Source organism: Macaca fascicularis, chromosome 13 (assembly GCF_037993035.2).
Source record: "Macaca fascicularis isolate 582-1 chromosome 13, T2T-MFA8v1.1".
Classification (NCBI taxonomy): domain Eukaryota; kingdom Metazoa; phylum Chordata; class Mammalia; order Primates; family Cercopithecidae; genus Macaca; species Macaca fascicularis.
In genome coordinates, this window is record NC_088387.1 from 90,123,221 (window position 1) to 90,140,579 (window position 17,359).

Genomic DNA, 17,359 nt, shown 5'->3' on the forward strand with positions numbered 1-17,359 from the left:
CTGAGGTCGAGAGTTGGAGACCAGCCTGACCAACATGGAGAAACCCCATCTCTACTAAAAATACAAAATTAGCCAGGCGTGGTAGCACATGCCTCTAATCCCAGCTACTCAGGAGACTGAGGCAGGAGAATTGCTTGAGCCTGGGAGGCGGAGGTTGTGGTGAGCCGAGACTGCGCCATTGCACTCAGCCTGGGCAAAATAAGTGAAACTCCATCTCAAAAAAAAAAAAAAAAAATCTATACTGGACTCCAGCACGCATGAAAAGCAGAGTAGAACACCAGGTAAATGTTGGGACACATAAAAGGAGTTGCCTGTTTTCAAAGGTGGTTGCTAGCAACTGCAGTGTTTTGGGAAAGACTCTTATTCTGAGACCGTCTATCTTGTCAGATACCCGTTTCTCCACTTACTGTCTTCATTAATGTTTCCGTTTGTATGATGTTCCCCAGCCCTCCCATACAGGCTTTTCCTTTGAGGCTTTGCTTAAAAATTTATTCTTGGTTCAATACTGTTTGAAAGATACCCACTACTTGGGAGGCTGAGGCAGGAGAGTGGCTTGAACCCAGGAGGCAGAGGTTGCAGGGAGCCAAGATGGCGCCACTGCACTCCAGCCTGGTGACAGAGCAAGACTCTGTCTCAAAAAAAAAAAAAAGAAAAAAAAATTTGAGACAGGATCTCGCTCTGTCACCCAGGCTGGAGTGCAGTAGCGCAATCACAACTCAGTGCAGACTCTACCTCCCGGGTTCAAGTAGTCCTCCCACCTCAGCCTCCCAAGAGTTGGAGACTCTCACCACCATGCCTGGCTACTTTTTTTTGTTTGTTTGTTTGTTTTTAGTAGAGATGAGGTCTCGTGACATTACTGAGGCTGGTCTAGAACTCCTAAGCTCAAGTGATCCTCCTGCCTCAGCCTCCCAAAACGCTGAGATTATGGGTGTGAGCCACCATGCTCAGCCTGAACTTCTTCAGACTTTAGGGTCATTCATCTTAACCTTTAATCACTTACTATCTTGTATTGTTATTTAAATGTATCACATGTATATGTCTGATGTAGCTGACCTAGAATACAAGTTTATGAGAGCAGGGACTGCAATTTATATTTACTCTAAACTTCCCAACAGTTTAAGATCCTCAACGTCACCTCCACTTAGGTGATTCATTTCACTAGGAGTACTCACAGGGCTCAGTATATTTATTTATTTTTTTAGACGGAGCTTTGCTCTGTCACCCAGGCTGGAGTGCAATGGCACGATCTCGGCTCACTGCAACCTCCGCCTCCCGGGTTCAAATGATCCTCCTGCCTCAGCCTCCCAAGTAGCTGGGACTACAGGCACATGCCGCCATGCCTAGCTAATTTTTCTATTTTTAGTAGAGACAGGGTTTCACCATGTTGGTCAGGCTGCCCTCAAACTCCTGACCTCAAGTGATCGGCTAGACATAGCCTCCCAAAATGCTGGGATTACAGGCATGAGCCACCGCGCCCGGCTAATTTTATACAGACAGCATGATTTAGTACAGCAAAAGGACACAAAGCAAAATCAGCAAAAGGAAAGGTGCATGGGACAAAGTCTGGAGGAAACCAGGTACAAACAAGGTTCCAAGAGTCCTCCCAGTGGAGTCAACAAAGGATATGCTTAATTCCTCCAGCAACAGGTTCAGAGGATGTGGGTAAAATGTTGTCTACCAGAAACACTCATCAGAAACTCAGTGCTTGGGCTTTGTGTTGGGACTAGTCATATAGGCACTCTCTGCCTAACACCTATCAAAATTCCAGACTCCTAGAAGGAAGGCAAGTGCTTAACATACACCATATTGTTTGTATAGCTTAGGTACAGTGAGCTACTATTGTTCAGGAAAAGTTTTGGCTGGGCGCCTTGGCTCATACCTGTAATCCCAGAACTTTAAGAGGCTGAGGTGGGTGGATCACTTGATCCCAGGAGTTCGAGACCAACCTGGGCAACATGGTAACACCACGCCTCTACAAAAGATAGAAAAATTAGCCAGGTGTTGTGGGGCATGCTTGTAGTCCCAGGTGCTGGAGAGGCTGAGGTGGGAGGATCGATTGAACCCAGGAGGTGGAGGCTGCAGTGAGCCTAGATCATGCCAGTTCACTCCAAGCTGGGCAACGGAGTTAGACATTGTCTCAAAAAATAAATAAATAAAGGGAGGAAAAGTTTTATATCACTGTAGGAAACTATTATTATTATTATTATTATTATTGAGATGAGTTTCGCTCTGTCACCCCAGCTGGAATGCAGTGGCATGATCTCGACTCACTGCAACTTCCATCTTCCAGGTTCAAGCAATTCTCCGGCCTCAGTCTCCTGAGTGGCTGGGATTACAGGCACCTGCCACCATGCACAGCTAATTTTTTTTGTATTTTTAGTACAGATGGGGTTTCACCATCTTGGACAGGCTGGTCTTGAACTCCTGACCTCATAATCCACCCACCTCAGCCTCCCAAAGTGCTGAGAAACTACTATTTAAGTTCTCAGACACTAGCAGCCAAGGTCCAATTTTGCAAGCAGGCCTTTCCAAGGATAGCGGTCTTAGGCTTGCTGTGTTAACTCTTCTCTGCAAACTCTCTATGAGGTCTTGACAAATAATAGATGCTTGCTAAATGCTTTAGTGAAAGAAAAAATAATGAACTCAGAATTTTTTTTTTTTTTTGAGATGGAGTCTCACTGTGTTGCCCAGGCTGGAGTGCAGTGGTGCGATCTTGGCTCACTGCAACCTCCGCCTCCCGGGTTCAATCGATTATGATTATTCTGCCTCAGCCTCCCAAGTAGCTGGGATTACAGGTGCCCACCACCACACCCAGATAATTTTTTGTATTTTTAGTAGAGCCGGGGTTTTCCACCATGTTGGTCAGGCAGGTCTTGATCTCCTGACCTCGTGATCTGCCCACTTTGGCCTCCCAAAGTGCTGGGATTATAGCTGTGAGCCACCACACCCGGCCCAGAGGTTTTTTTTTTTTTTTTTTTTTTTTTTTTTTTTTTTTTGAGACGGAGTCTTATGCTGTTGCCCAGGCTGGAGTGCAGTGGCGCAATCTCGGCTCACTGCAAGCTCCGCCTCCCGGGTTCCCGCCATTCTCCTGCCTCAGCCTCCTGAGTAGCTGGGACTACAGGCGCCCGCCACCGCGCCCGGCTAATTTTTTGTATTTTTAGTAGAGACGGGGTTTCACTGTGGTCTCGATCTCCTGACCTTGTGATCCGCCCGCCTCGGCCTCCCAAAGTGCTGGGATTACAGGCTTGAGCCACCGCGCCCGGCCCAGAGGTTTTTTTTAATACTATTACACAATGAATTAGATCCATTATTCACATAAATACTCTTCTCATTGATTTATGTGCTACTTATAATTTAAAAATCTACATATTTGGCTGGACACAGTGGCTCACACCTGTAATCCCAGCACTTTGGGAGGCCGAGGCGGGCGGATCACCTGAGGTCGGGAGTTTGAGACCAGCCTGACCAACATGGAGAAACCCCATCTCTACTAAAAATACAAAAATAGCCTGGTGTGGTGGCATGGGCCTGTAATCCCAAATCAGGAGGCTGAGGCAGAAGAATCGCTTGAACCCAGGAGATGGAGGTTGCAGTGAGCTGAGATTGTGCCACTGCACTCTAGCCTGGGCAACAAGAGAGAAACTCTGCCTCAAAACAAAAAACAAAAAACTACATATTTTCCAATTAAAGAAAATTTATCTAAATATTGTTACTCTTTTAATTGTAAAACAAATCGTGCTTTTGCTTAAAAAAAAAAACAAAAAACAAAAAACCGTTTCAACAATCTAAATTTTATAAAAAGCAGATTTCCACTCCCCATTTTCCCTCTCCACAGGTAACCAATGTTAGTATTTTGGTGTGACTAGGCGCTGGTGGCACACGCCTGTGATCCCCATACTTTAGGAGGGTGAGGTGGGCGGATTGTATCAGCCCAGGAGTTTGAGAGCAGCCTGGGCAACATGGTGAAACTGTGTCTCTTAAAAAAAAAAAAAAAAAAAGAGTTTGGTATATATCATTTTAGAGTTTTTCCTATGAACATACAAATAGATATGTACAAAAATATAATCTCAGCTGGGCGCGGTGGCTCACCTTGTAATTTCAGCACTTTGGGAGGCCAAGGCGGATGGATCACCTGAGGTCAGGAGTTTGAGACCAGCCTGGCCAACATGGTCAAACCCTGTCTCTACTAAAAATACAAAAAAATTAGCCAGGTATGGTGGCTCATGCCTGTAATCCCAGCACTTTGGGGGGCCAAGTCAAGCGGATCACCTGAGATCAGGAGTTGGAGACCAGCCTGGCCAATATTGTGAAACCCTGTCTCTATTAAGATACAAAATTAGGCCGGGCGCGGTGGCTCAAGCCTGTAATCCCAGCACTTTGGGAGGCCGAGGCGGGCGGATCACAAGGTCAGGAGATCGAGACCACAGTGAAACCCCGTCTCTATTAAAAATACAAAAAATTAGCCGGGCGCGGTGGCGGGCGCCTGTAGTTCCAGCTACTCAGGAGGCTGAGGCAGGAGAATGGCGGGAACCCGGGAGGCGGAGCTTGCAGTGAGCCGAGATCGCGCCACTGCACTCCAGCCTGGGCAACAGCGTGAGACTCCGTCTCAAAAAAAAAAAAAAAGATACAAAATTAGTCGGCGTGGTGTCATGCCCCTCTAATTCCAGCTACTCAGGAGCCTGAGGCAGGAGAATTGCTTGAACCCAGGAGGCAGAGATTGCAGTGAGCTGAGATCGAGCCATTGCACTTTAGCCTGGGCAAAAAGAGTGAGACTCCGTCTCAAAAAAAAAAAAAAAAAGATTTTCTTACAATATGTATGTTTCACATAAAATTATGTTGTAAATGTATTTTCATCTATAGTTCTACTTGTTCTTTTCTTTTTTTTTTTTTTTTTTGAGACAGAGTCTCGCTCTGTCGCCCAGGCTGGAGTGCAGTGGCCTGATCTCAGCTCACTGCAAGCTCCGCCTCTCGGGTTCACGCCATTCTCCTGCCTCAGCCTCCCGAGTAGCTGGGACCACAGGCGCCCGCCAGCTCGCCCGGCTAGTTTTTTGTATTTTTTAGTAGAGACGGGGTTTCACTGTGTTAGCCAGGATGGTCTCGATCTCCTGACCTTGTGATCCACCCGTCTCGGCCTCCCAAAGTGCTGGGATTACAGGCTTGAGCCACCGCGCCCGGCTTTACTTGTTCTTTTCAATGCTTACACAGTACTCCATTGTATTGAGATATACAATTTAACCTATTCCTAATCTTTTCTATTAAAATCTATGGTATATATTTATGGTACAACATGGTGACTATAGCTAATAACAATGTATTATATACCTAAAAATTGTTAAGAGAGATTTTAGGTATTTTTACCACAAAAAAATTGTATTTGAGGTAATACATATGTTAATTAGGTTAATTTATCCATTATTAAACATATATGTATTTCAAAACATCATTCTGTACACCATAAATATGTACAATTTTTGTCAATTAAGAATATAAAAATAGTCCGAGCTAGGTGGCTTACACCTGTAATCCCAGCATTTTGGGAGGCCAAGGCAGGTGGATCAGTTGAGGTCAGAAGTTCGAGATCAGCCTGGCCAACATGGTGAAACCCCATCTCTACTAAAAATACAAAATTAGCCAGGCATAATGGAATGCACCTGTAATCCCAGCTACTTGGGGGGCTGAGGTGAGAGAATTGCTTGAACCTGGAAGACGGAGGTTGCAGTGGGCATAGATTGTGCCACTACACTCCAGCCTGAGCAACAAAGCGAGACTCCCTCTCAAATAAAAAAATACATAAATATAAATAAAAACAATGGCATAATAAATATATTTATATCTTTGCATATTCGCAAAGGTATAATAAATATAATAATTTCTTTGCATATTTGCATGGGATAAAATTCTAGAAGTAGAATTATTGTGTCAAAGTGAGGAGGGAGTAAAAATAACAGGCCGGGTGTGGTGGCTCATGCCTGTAATCCCAGCACTTTGGGAGGCTGAGGCAGGCAAATTGCCTGAGCTCAGGAGTTCGAGACCAGCCTGGGCAACATGGTGAAACCCCGTCTCTACTAAAATACAAAAAAAATTAGCCAGGCGTGGCGGCGTGTGCCTGTAATCCCAGCTACTCAGGAGGCTGAGGCAGGAGAATTGCTTGAACCCGGGAAGTAGAGGTTGCAGTGAGCCGAGATGGCGCCACTGCACTCCAGCCTGGGCAACACAGCGAGACTCCTCCATCTCTAAAAATAATAATAATAATAATAAATTTCATTTTAGTTCATCCCATTTATCGACTGATATATAATTTTGTACATATTTGAGGGGTACATGTGATATTTTGATATTTTACTTGCATACAGAGTGTAATGATCAAATCTGGGCAATTGAGATATTATGGATATCGATATATATATATATATATATATATATATATATGAAAATTTTTTTTTTTTTGAGACAGAGTTTCTCTCTGTCGCCCAGGCTGGAGTGCAGTGGCGCAATCTCCGCTCACTGCAAGCTCCGCCTCCTGGGTTTATGCCATTCTCCTGCCTCAGCCTCCCGAGTAGCTGGGACTACAAGGTGCCCGCCACTGCGCCCGGCTAGTTTTTTGTATTTTTTTTTTTTTTTTTTTTGAGACTGAGTCTGGCTCTGTCGCCCAGGCTGGAGTGCAGTGGCCGGATCTCAGCTCACTGCAAGCTCCGCCTCCCGGGTTTACGCCATTCTCCTGCCTCAGCCTCCGGAGTAGCTGGGACCACAGGCGCCCGCCACCTCGCCCGGCTAGTTTTTTGTATTTTTTAGTAGAGATGGGGTTTCACCGTGTTAGCCAGGATGGTCTCGATCTCCTGACCTTGTGATCCGCCCGTCTCGGCCTCCCAAAGTGCTGGGATTACAGGCTTGAGCCACCGCGCCCGGCAGTTTTTTGTATTTTTTAGTAGAGACGGGGTTTCACCATGTTAGCCAGGATGGTCTTGATCTCCTGACCTCATGATCTGCCCGTCTCGGCCTCCCAAAGTGCTGGGATTACAGGCTTGAGCCACCGCGCCCGGCCAATATCAAGATATATTATAGATATTATAGATATCAAGTATATTTATTTATTTATTTATTTGAGAGTCTTGCCTTGTCACCCAGGCTGGCGTGCAGTGGCACCATCTCGGCTCACTGCAACCTCTGCCTCCCAGGTTCAAGCGATTCTCCTGCCTCAGCCTCCCGAGTAGCTGGGACTACAGGCTCATGCCACCATGGTCGGTTAATTTTTGTATTTTTAGTAGAGACAGGGTTTCACCATGTTGGCCGGGCTGGTCTCAAACTCCTGACCTCGTGTGATCCTCCTGCCTCGGCCTCCTAAAGTGCTAGGATTACAGCATGAGCCACCATGCCCGGCATTTTTTTTTTTTGAGACAAGGTCTCTCTCTGTCGCCCAGGTTGGAGTGCAGTGGTGTGAGGACAGCTCACTGCAGGCTTGACCTCCCAGGGCTCAAGTGAACATCCCACCTCAGCTGCCCGAGTAGCTAGGACTACAGGACCGTGCCACCATGCCCAGATAACTTTTTGTATTTTTTGTAAAGAAGGAGTCTCATTTTGTGGCCCATGCTGGTCTCCGACTCCTGGGCCATGTTGCCTAGGCTTGTTTTGAGCTCCTGGCCTCAAGCGACCTGCCCACCTCAGCCTCTCAAAGTGCTGGGATTACAGGCATGAGCCACTGGATTCAGCCTTATAGGGGAACACATTTTAAACAACAGTCATGTGTTAACATTGGATGGCAGAACTTTTAAAAAAAATATTTTTGAGACGGAATTTTTGCTCTGTTGCCCAGGGCAGAGTGCAGTGGCGCAATCTTGGCTCGCTGCAACCTCTACCTCCTGGGTTCTAGCGATTCTCCTGCCTCATCCTCCCAAGTAGCTGGGATTACAGGCGTGTGCCACCATGCCCAACTAATTTTTTTTTTTTTTTTTTTTTTGTTGAGACAAAGTCTCGCTTTGTTGCCCAGACTGGAGTGCAGTGGCCGGATCTCAGCTCACTGCAAGCTCCGCCTCCCGGGTTCACGCCATTCTCCTGCCTCAGCCTCCCGAGTAGCTGGGACTGCAGACGCCCGCCACCTCGCCCGGCTAGGTTTTTGTATTTTTTAGTAGAGACGGGGTTTCACCGTGTTAGCCAGGATGGTCTCGATCTCCTGACCTTGTGATCCGCCCGTCTCGGCCTCCCAAAGTGCTGGGATTACAGGCTTGAGCCACCGCGCCCGGCCATGCCCAACTAATTTTTGTAATTTAAGCGGAGACGAGGTTTCACCATGTTGGCCAGGCTGCTCTCGAACTCCAGACCTCCAGTGATCCGCCCAGCTCGGCCTCCCAAAGTGCTGGAATTACAGACATGAGCCACCATGCCCGGCCAGGTGGCATAACTATTAATCTCTGTTTTACTGTCTTTGTCTTTTTTTTTTTTTTTTAAAGACATGGGATCTTACTATATTGCTCAGGCTGGTCTCTAACTATTGGGCTTAAGCAATTCTCACACCTTGGCCTCCCAAAGTGCTAGGGTTACAGAGGCATGAGCCACTGTTCCTGGCCTCTGACTTTGTCTTTTAAAAGGGAAATGGTTTCAATTTAAATTAATATGGAATGGCTTTGGGCAACCTAAAATTAAGAGATATCAAAGTTACATATTTTGCCTATCACTTAATAACCCATGACCTATTTATGAACATTAAGTGATAATAAATAATTTGGATTGAAAAGGAAAGCATAAAATCAACACATTTAAAAACTGAAAATCACCACCACTGTGGCATGCACCTATAGTCCGAGTTATTTGGGAAACTGAGGCAGGAGACTATCTTGAGGCCAGGAGTTCAGGGCTGTAGTGTTCTTTTTTTTTTTTTTTTTTTTTTTTTTTTGAGACAGAGTCTCGCTCTGTCGCCCAGGCTGGAGTGCAGTGGCGCAATCTCGGCTCACTGCAAGCTCTGCCTCCCGGGTTCACGCCATTCTCCTGCCTCAGCCTCCTGAGTAGCTAGGACTACAGGCGCCCGCCACCGTGCCCGGCTAATTTTTTTTGTATTTTTAGTAGAAACGGGGTTTCACCGTGGTCTCGATCTCCTGACCTTGTGATCCGCCCGCCTCGGCCTCCCAAAGTGCTGGGATTACAGGCGTGAGCCACCGCGCCCGGCCAGGGCTGTAGTGTTCTAAGATTGCTCCTGTGAATAGTCATTGCACTGCAGCCTGGACATCATATGGAGAACCCATCTCTAAAAAGAAAGAAAAAAACATTAAAAAAATTAAAACTGAAAATCAGGACATTTTAGGAAAAAGTATAAATATAACTTCATATGAGAAGTGGCAGAAACAATTGGCAATTTAAGGATTTGAAATGTCAGTAAGGTTGCCTTTTCATTCATTCTTATCCTCTCTCTCTTTTTTTTTTTTGAGATGTAGTCTCGCTCTGTTGTCCTGACTGGAATGCAGTGGCGCAATCTCCGCTCACTGCAACCTCCACCTCCCTGGTTCAAGTGATTCTCCTGCCTCAGCCTCCCAAGTAGCTGGGACTACAGGCACGAGCCACCATGCCCAGCTAGTTTTTGTATTTTTAGTAGAGACAGGGTTTCACCATGTTGGCCATGCTGGTCTGGAACCCCTGACCTCAAGTGATCCACCTGCCTCGGCTTCCCAGAATGATGGGATTACAGGTGTGAGCCACCACGCCTGGTTTTTTTATTTTCATTGTTGAGATCACTTATGTATCGTAAAAATCGAAGAACACACTAGATTCATGCCTTTCAAAAACCCATTTGGCATGTTCCTTGATATACCAAAATTTCTGAGATGGGTGGTAAGATTGCTTGGGCATGTTGTTTGGTAGTAGAGACAAGGGAGCTACAGGTAGAGTGGTTGCCTTCCAATATTAGCCACAAACAGATATTTCTCTTATTTCTCTGGAAAGTGACTTACCTAACCTGGAATACATATTTCTAGGTCTTCTTGAGAGGTGGTTGGGTGTCCCTCTCCACACACTGTGCTCAGAGGGCCCATTTACACTCAATAAATTCTGTGTATTTATTTGCAAATACCTTTTTGTGTGTGAGTGTTGGGGGGTGGGGTAGGGGTGGATGGGTGTTGGTGGGTGCTGGATCAAGTTAATTTTTCTGAACAAGTTATTTCCTGCAAATTATTTTAAAACAACAAAGTAAAAAGCTAATGAAGGGCCAGGCGTGGTGGCTTACAAAGTGCTGTAATCCCAGCACTTAGGGAGGCTGAGGCAGGTAGATCTTTTGAGGCCAGGAGTTCAAGATCAGTCTGGCCAACATGGGAAAACCCCCTCTCTACTAAAAATGCAAAAATCAGCTGGTTGTGGTGGCATGCGCCTGTAGTCCCAGCTACTTGAGAGGCTGAGGAAGGAGAATCGATTCAACCCGCAAGGTGAAGGTTGCAGTAAGCCAGGTTTGCGCAACCGTATTCCAGCTTGGGCAACAGAGTGAGATCCTGTCTCAAACATAAATAAATAAATACATAAAATTGAAAAGCTAATGAAGTGGCTTGGTAAGTAATGTAGAGAAGACAAAATGAATTTCAATTACATTTGTGTAACTTCAGTTTACAAAGCAGTTTCATCTCTTTTTTTTTTTTTTTCCGAGACAGGGTCTCGCTCTGTCACCCAGGGTAGAATACAGTGGTGTGATCAGGGCAGCCTGGACTCCCAAGCGATCCTCTCACTTCTGCCCCTGAGTAGCTGGGACTGCAATCGTGCACTACTATGCCCACCCAATTTTTCATATTTTTAGTAGAGATGGATTTTTCCCATGTTGCCCAGGCTGGTCTTGAACTCCTGAAGTCAAGCAATCCACCTGCCTCGGCCTCCCGAAGTGCTGGGATTACAGGCGTAAGCAACTGTGCCTGGCTCAGTTTCCTCTATCTTATTTCATTTGATCCTCCTTATGACATAAAAATTATCCTAATTTTACATGCAAAAAAACCCTGAAGCTTGGCTGGGTACGGTGGCTCATGCCTTTAATGCCAGCACTTTGGGAAGCCGAGGCAGGTGGATCACCTGAGGTCAGGAGTTTGAGATTAGCCTGATGAATATGGTGAAACCCTGTCTCTACTAAAAATACAAAAATAAGCCGGTTGTGGTGGTGTGTGCCTGTAGTCCCAGCTACTTGAGAAGCTGAGACAGGAGAATTGCTTGAACCCAGGAGGTGGAGATTGCAGTGAGCCGAGATTTTGCCACTGCACTCTAGCCTGGGTGACTGAGTGAGACTCCGTCTCAAAAACAACAACAACAAAACCCTGAAGCTCAGAGGAGTTTTTTTGTTTTTTGTTTTTTTTTTTTTTTTTTTTTTGAGATGGAGTCTCACTCTGTCGCCCAGGCTGGAGTGCAGTGGCCGGATCTCAGCTCACTGCAAGCTCCGCCTCCCGAGTTTACGCCATTCTCCTGCCTCAGCCTCCCGAGTAGCTGGGACTACAGGCGCCCACCACCTCGCCCGGCTAGGTTTTTGTATTTTTTAGTAGAGACGGGGTTTCACCGTGTTAGCCAGGATGGTCTCGATCTCCTGACCTCGTGATCCACCCTTCTCGGCCTCCCAAAGTGCTGGGATTACAGGCTTGAGCCACCGCGCCCGGCCGCTCAGAGGAGTTAAAAGATTTGCCTAATTCCACATGGCAAACAAGGAACCAGGTTTTATTATTTATTTATTTAAGACAGAGTCTCCCTCTCTCCCCCAGGCTGGAGTGCAGTGGCATGATCTTGGCTCACTGCAACCTCTGCCTTTCAGGTTCAAGCGATTCTCCTGCCTCAGTCTCCCAAGTAGCTGGGATTACAGACGAATGCCACCATGGCCATCTAATTTTTGTATTTTTGGTAGAGACAGGGTTTTCCTATATTGGCCAGGCTGGTCTCGAACTCCTGACCTCAGGTGGTCCACCCGCCTCAGCTGCCCAAAATGCTGGGATTACAGGCCTGAGCCACTGCACTGGGCCAGGAGATACAGATACTTTGTAAGTAATTTTCAGATATGTAAAGCAGAACAGCCTCCTTAATGAAACATTGCCATTTAAAGCACTGGTAATTCACCAGCACATGTTCATGACATAACATGGTACTGTATATCACAATAGATTGGGTGTAACAATTCAGCTCTTTGGAAGAGTCTTTTTGATTTCATAGTTTTTTTTTTTTTTTTTTTTTTTTTTTTTAATGGAGTCTCTGTCGCCAGGCTGGAGTGCAGTGGCGCAATCTCGGCTCGCTGCAACCTTCGCCTCCTGGGTTCACGCCATTCTCCTGCCTCAGCTTCCCGAGTAACTGGGACTACAGGCACCCGCCGCTACGCCCGGCTAATTTTTTGCTAGCCAGGATGGTCTTCATCTCCTGACCTCGTGATCCGCCCGCCTCGGCCTCCCAAAGTGCTGGGATTACAGGCGTGAGCCACCGCGACTGGCCGTTGCTTTTCTTATAGAGCCCTTTCTTGCTGAGCAATATGCCTCGTTGTATTATAAAATCTTCCTGATAATGCATTAGAGTTTTTTTTTTTGTAATTTAGTAAAAGTGCTTTCCATTTGACTTCATTCAAAGCTAATAAGTACTTTCCTGAGTTTTATAGTAACTAGGTGTAAAAATCATGTGTTGCAGCTTTGTAGTTTTAAAAATATTTTAGATACTGTTATTAAACGATGAACTTTCTTAAGGTCTTTCTGTTGCCGGATTACTGACACTGTCACTTGACTAATATTGACCCTCTTTACCTCACCCACGTGGATACACACCTCCTGTAGTTGTTTTGCCTAACAATGTCCCTTTGGGTCTGTGAGATTCTGTAAACTGTGCTAGTCTTCATGATTTTCTGTACGACATATATATATTTTTAATCGAGACAGGGTCTCACCCTGTTGCCCGGGCTGGAGTGCAATGGCGCGATCTTCGCTCACTGCAATCTCTGCCTCCTGGGCTCATGCAGTCGTCCCAGCTCAGTGGACCGAGTAGCTGGGACTACAGGTCCACACCCGGCTAATTTTTGTATTTTTCTGTAGAGATGGGTTTTCACCATGTTGTCCAGTTTGGTCTCAAACTCCTGGACTCAAGCAATTTACCCGATTTGGTGCTGGGATTAACAGGTGGGAGCCACTGTGCCTGGCTCGTTCTGTGCAACTTAACTCACTGGCAAGAATACAACATTGGACCTCTCAACCACTAGAACAGTTTTTTTTTTTTTTGAGACGGAGTCTTGCTCTGTCGCCCAGGCTGAAGTACAGTGGCATGATCTCAGCTCACTGCAACCTCCACCTCCCAGGCTCATGCGGTTCTCCTGCTACAGCCTCCCAAGTGGCTGGGATTACAGGCGTGTGCCACCACACCCGGCTAATTTTGTGTATTTTTAGTAGAGACGAAGTTTCACCATATTGACCAGGCTGGTCTCGAATTCCTGACCTCAAGTGATCCATCAGCCTCTGCCTCCCAAGTGCCTTATAAGTGTGAGCCACCGCGCCCAGTCAGGAACAAAATTTTTTAAATGGACAGTTGCAGAATTGTGGAGTGTTTTTATATTAATCTTTTGGTAATGCAATTAGCAGTATGTTTTGTATGTATGACTTAATAAATCCTTCAATCATTAAAAAAAATAAAGAATAGCTGGGCGTGGTGGCTCACGCCTGTAATCCCAGCACTTTGGGAGGCCGAGGCGGGCGGATCACGAGGTCAGGAGATCAAGACCAACCTGGCTAACACAGTGAAACCCCGTCTCTACTAAAAATACAAAAAATTAGCCGGGTGTGGTGGCAGGCACCTGTCCCAGCTACTTGGGAGGCAGAGGCGGGAGAATGGCATGAATCCAGGAGGCGGAGCTTGCCGTGAGCCTAGATTGCACCACTGCACTCCAGCCTGGGCAATAGAGCAAGACACGATCTCAAAAAAAAAAAAAAAAAAAAAAAGTCTTTGCCTTTAAACAACTCAAAATCTAATTGTGTTTAAACATAAGCAAAATTTAAAGCAGAATGAGGTAAGTACTATAACTGGCTATGTAGGAAGCTGATGAAAGAAGTCTTGAACAAAATTTGGTGGAAGTCCAAATAAGAGTTAAATATTCTTCTCATTTTCTTTCTATTTTCTTTTGAGATAGGGTCTTACTCTGTCATCTAGGCTGGAGGGCAGTGGTGCGATCATAGTTTACATCTCAACCTCCCTGGGCTCATGTGATCCTCCAATCTTAGCCTCTGAGTAGCTGGGACTACAGGTATGCATCACCACACTCAGCTGATTTTTAATTTTTTTGTGGAGACGAGTTCTTACTATATTCCCGGGCTGTCTTCTCATTCTTTTAATTTACTCCTCTCCAGACAGTACACATTACTGCAAATTTCTGTCATAATCACATTTCCAAGTCATCTTTAGAATCATTAATTTCACATTAAAACTCAGCATTCTGCAGTATCTTCAATTAATTTTATACTTCCTATTTCTTCCTTTTTAAAAAAAATAATTTCTTTAACCATTAAAAAAATTGCGGACAGGGATCTTGCTATGTTGGTCAGATTCATTGTGAACTCCTGGCCTTGGCTTCCCAAAGTGCTAGGATTATAGGCATAAGCCATTGCACCCAGCTGTCTTTCTTTTTTTGAGACAGGGTCTTGGTCTGGTCATCACAGCTTACTGCAGCCTCCACCTCCCAGGCTCAAGCGATCCTCCTGCCTCAGCCTCCAAGTAGCTGGAACTACAGGCATGTGCACCATGACCTGCTATAAATTAGTAAGTTTTAAATGCAAAAACTTCAGTGAAGCTTTTTGATAAATCACATAAATAACTCTTACTTAGATTGATGGAAACTTGGATGATAGCTAATTATTCTGTACTGCTCCCTTCAGTAAACATTTTTATGTATTTTCTCTTTTTGCTTTCGAAGTATCAGTGCATATATTAATATCAAATTTTGACTGTGAACCCCCAGCCCAACATAATATGTATTCTGCACCTACAATGTATTAAGCACATTGTGAAGTATAAAGATATCTAAGACATGGTCCCTGCCGTGAAGGAGCTTTTCTTTTTTTTTTTTTTTTGTTTTTTGTTTTTTGAGACGGAGTCTCGCTCTGTCGCCCAGGCTGGAGTGCAGTGGCGCGATCTTGGCTCACTGCAAGCTCCGCCTCCTGGGTTTACGCCATTCTCCTGCCTCAGCCTCCTGAGTAGCTGGGACTACAGGCGCCCGCCACCGCGCCCGGCTAATTTTTTGTATTTTTAGTAGAGACGGGGTTTCACCGTGGTCTCGATCTCCTGACCTTGTGATCCGCCCGCCTTGGCCTCCCAAAGTGCTGGGATTACAGGCGTGAGCCACTGCGCCCGGCCAGAAGGAGCTTTTCTAGTTTACCACTTTACCAAAACTGTCAGTACTTAGAAAATGTAAATTAAGGGCTAGGCGCAGTGGCTCCTGCCTGTTATCTGAGCACTTTGGGAGGCTAAGGTGGGCGAATCATGAGATCAGGAGTTTGAGACCAGCCTGACCAACATGGTGACACCCTGTCTCTATTAAAAACACAAAAACATGCCAGGCACTGTGGCTCATGCCTGTAATCCCAGCACTTTGGGAGGCCAAGACGGACGGATCATGAGGTCAAGAGATTGAAACCATCCTGGCCAACACGGTGAAACCATCTCTACTAAAAATAGAAAAATTAGCCGGGTGTGGTAGTGCGTGTGCTGTAGTCCCAGCTACTCGGGAGGCTGAGACAGGAGAATCGCTTGAACCCAGGAGGCGGAAGTTGTAGTGAGCCAAAAAAAAAAAAAAAAAAAGTGCCACTGCACCCTAGCCTGGCAACAGAGTGAGACTCTGTCTCAAAACAAAAACAAAACACACACACACACACACACACACACACACACACAAATTAGCTAGGTGTGGTGGCATGCACCTGTAATCCCAGCTACTCAGGAGGAGGCCGAGGCAGGACAATCCCTTGAACCTGGAGGTGGAGGTTGCAGTGACCCGAGATCGTGTCACTGCACTCCAACCTGGGAGACAGAGTGAGACTCCATCTCAAAAAAATAAAATAAAATGAAAAATAAAGGACCAGGCGTGGTGGCTCACGCCTATAATCCCAGCACTTTGGGAGGCTGAGGCAGGCGGATCACGAGGTCAGGAGTTCAGGACCAGCCTGGCCAATATGGTGAAACCCTGTCTCTACTAAAAATACAAAAACTAGCTGGGCATGGTGGCACATGCCTGTAGTCCCAGCTACTCGGGAGGCTGGGGCAGAAGAATTGTTTGAACCTGGGAGTTGGAGGTTGCAGTGAGCTGAGATTGCACTACTGCACTCCAGCCTGGGTGACAGAGCAGGATTCCATCTCAAAAAAAAAAAAAAGAACGTGTAAATTAGCAGCTCTCAGTTACTTCCTGGAGTCTGGACATATTTAGCGAGAGTCTACTATGTATCGGGAAATGTATGAATATATGATAACATGATAATACACATAACTATTCTAAAAATGTCCCAATCATGGCTGGGTGAGGTGGCTCACACCTGTAATGCCAGAACTTTAGGAGGCCAAGGCTGGCGGATCACAAGGTCAGGAGCTCGAGACCATCCTGGCCAACATGGTGAAGCCCCGTCTATACTAAAAATACAAAAAAGTTAGCTGGGCATGGTGGTGCGTGCCTGTAATCCCAGCTACTTGGGAGGCTGAGGCAGGAGAATCGCTTGAACTAGGGAATTGGAGGTTGTAGTGAGCTGAGATCGCGCCACTGCACTCCAGCCTGGCCACAGAGCAAGACTCTGTCTCAAAAAAAAAAAAAAAAAAAAAAATCCCAATCATTCTCTACTTGTAATATACTCCCTTTTTATTTCCCACTCTTGAAAAGCATTTAATCTTAATTTGAATTAATATATCTACTAGGCAATTTACTTGCACATATGCATACACATTTGCATCAGCATTACATGAAAAATCTTCAAAGTTCCACATGACAGCTGTCACCAATCACAATACTATTTGTCAAGTATACACTGCAAAACTTTAAAAACTGACTTATATGTCTAGCTCTTTTTTTTTTTTTTTTTTTTTTTTTTTTGAGACGGAGTCTCGCTTTGTCGCCCAGGCTGGAGTGCAGTGGCCGGATCTCAGCTCACTGCAAGCTCCGCCTCCCGAGTTTACGCCATTCTCCTGCCTCAGCCTCCCGAGTAGCTGGGACTACAGGCGCCCACCACCTCGCCCGGCTAGGTTTTTGTATTTTTAGTAGAGACGGGGTTTCACTATATTAGCCAGGATGGTCTCGATCTCCTGACCTCGTGATCCGCCCGTCTCGGCCTCCCAAAGTGCTGGGATTACAGGCTTGAGCCACCGCGCCCGGCCTCTAGCTCTTAACCAAATTTTATTTACTTTAGATCTTTATCCATGG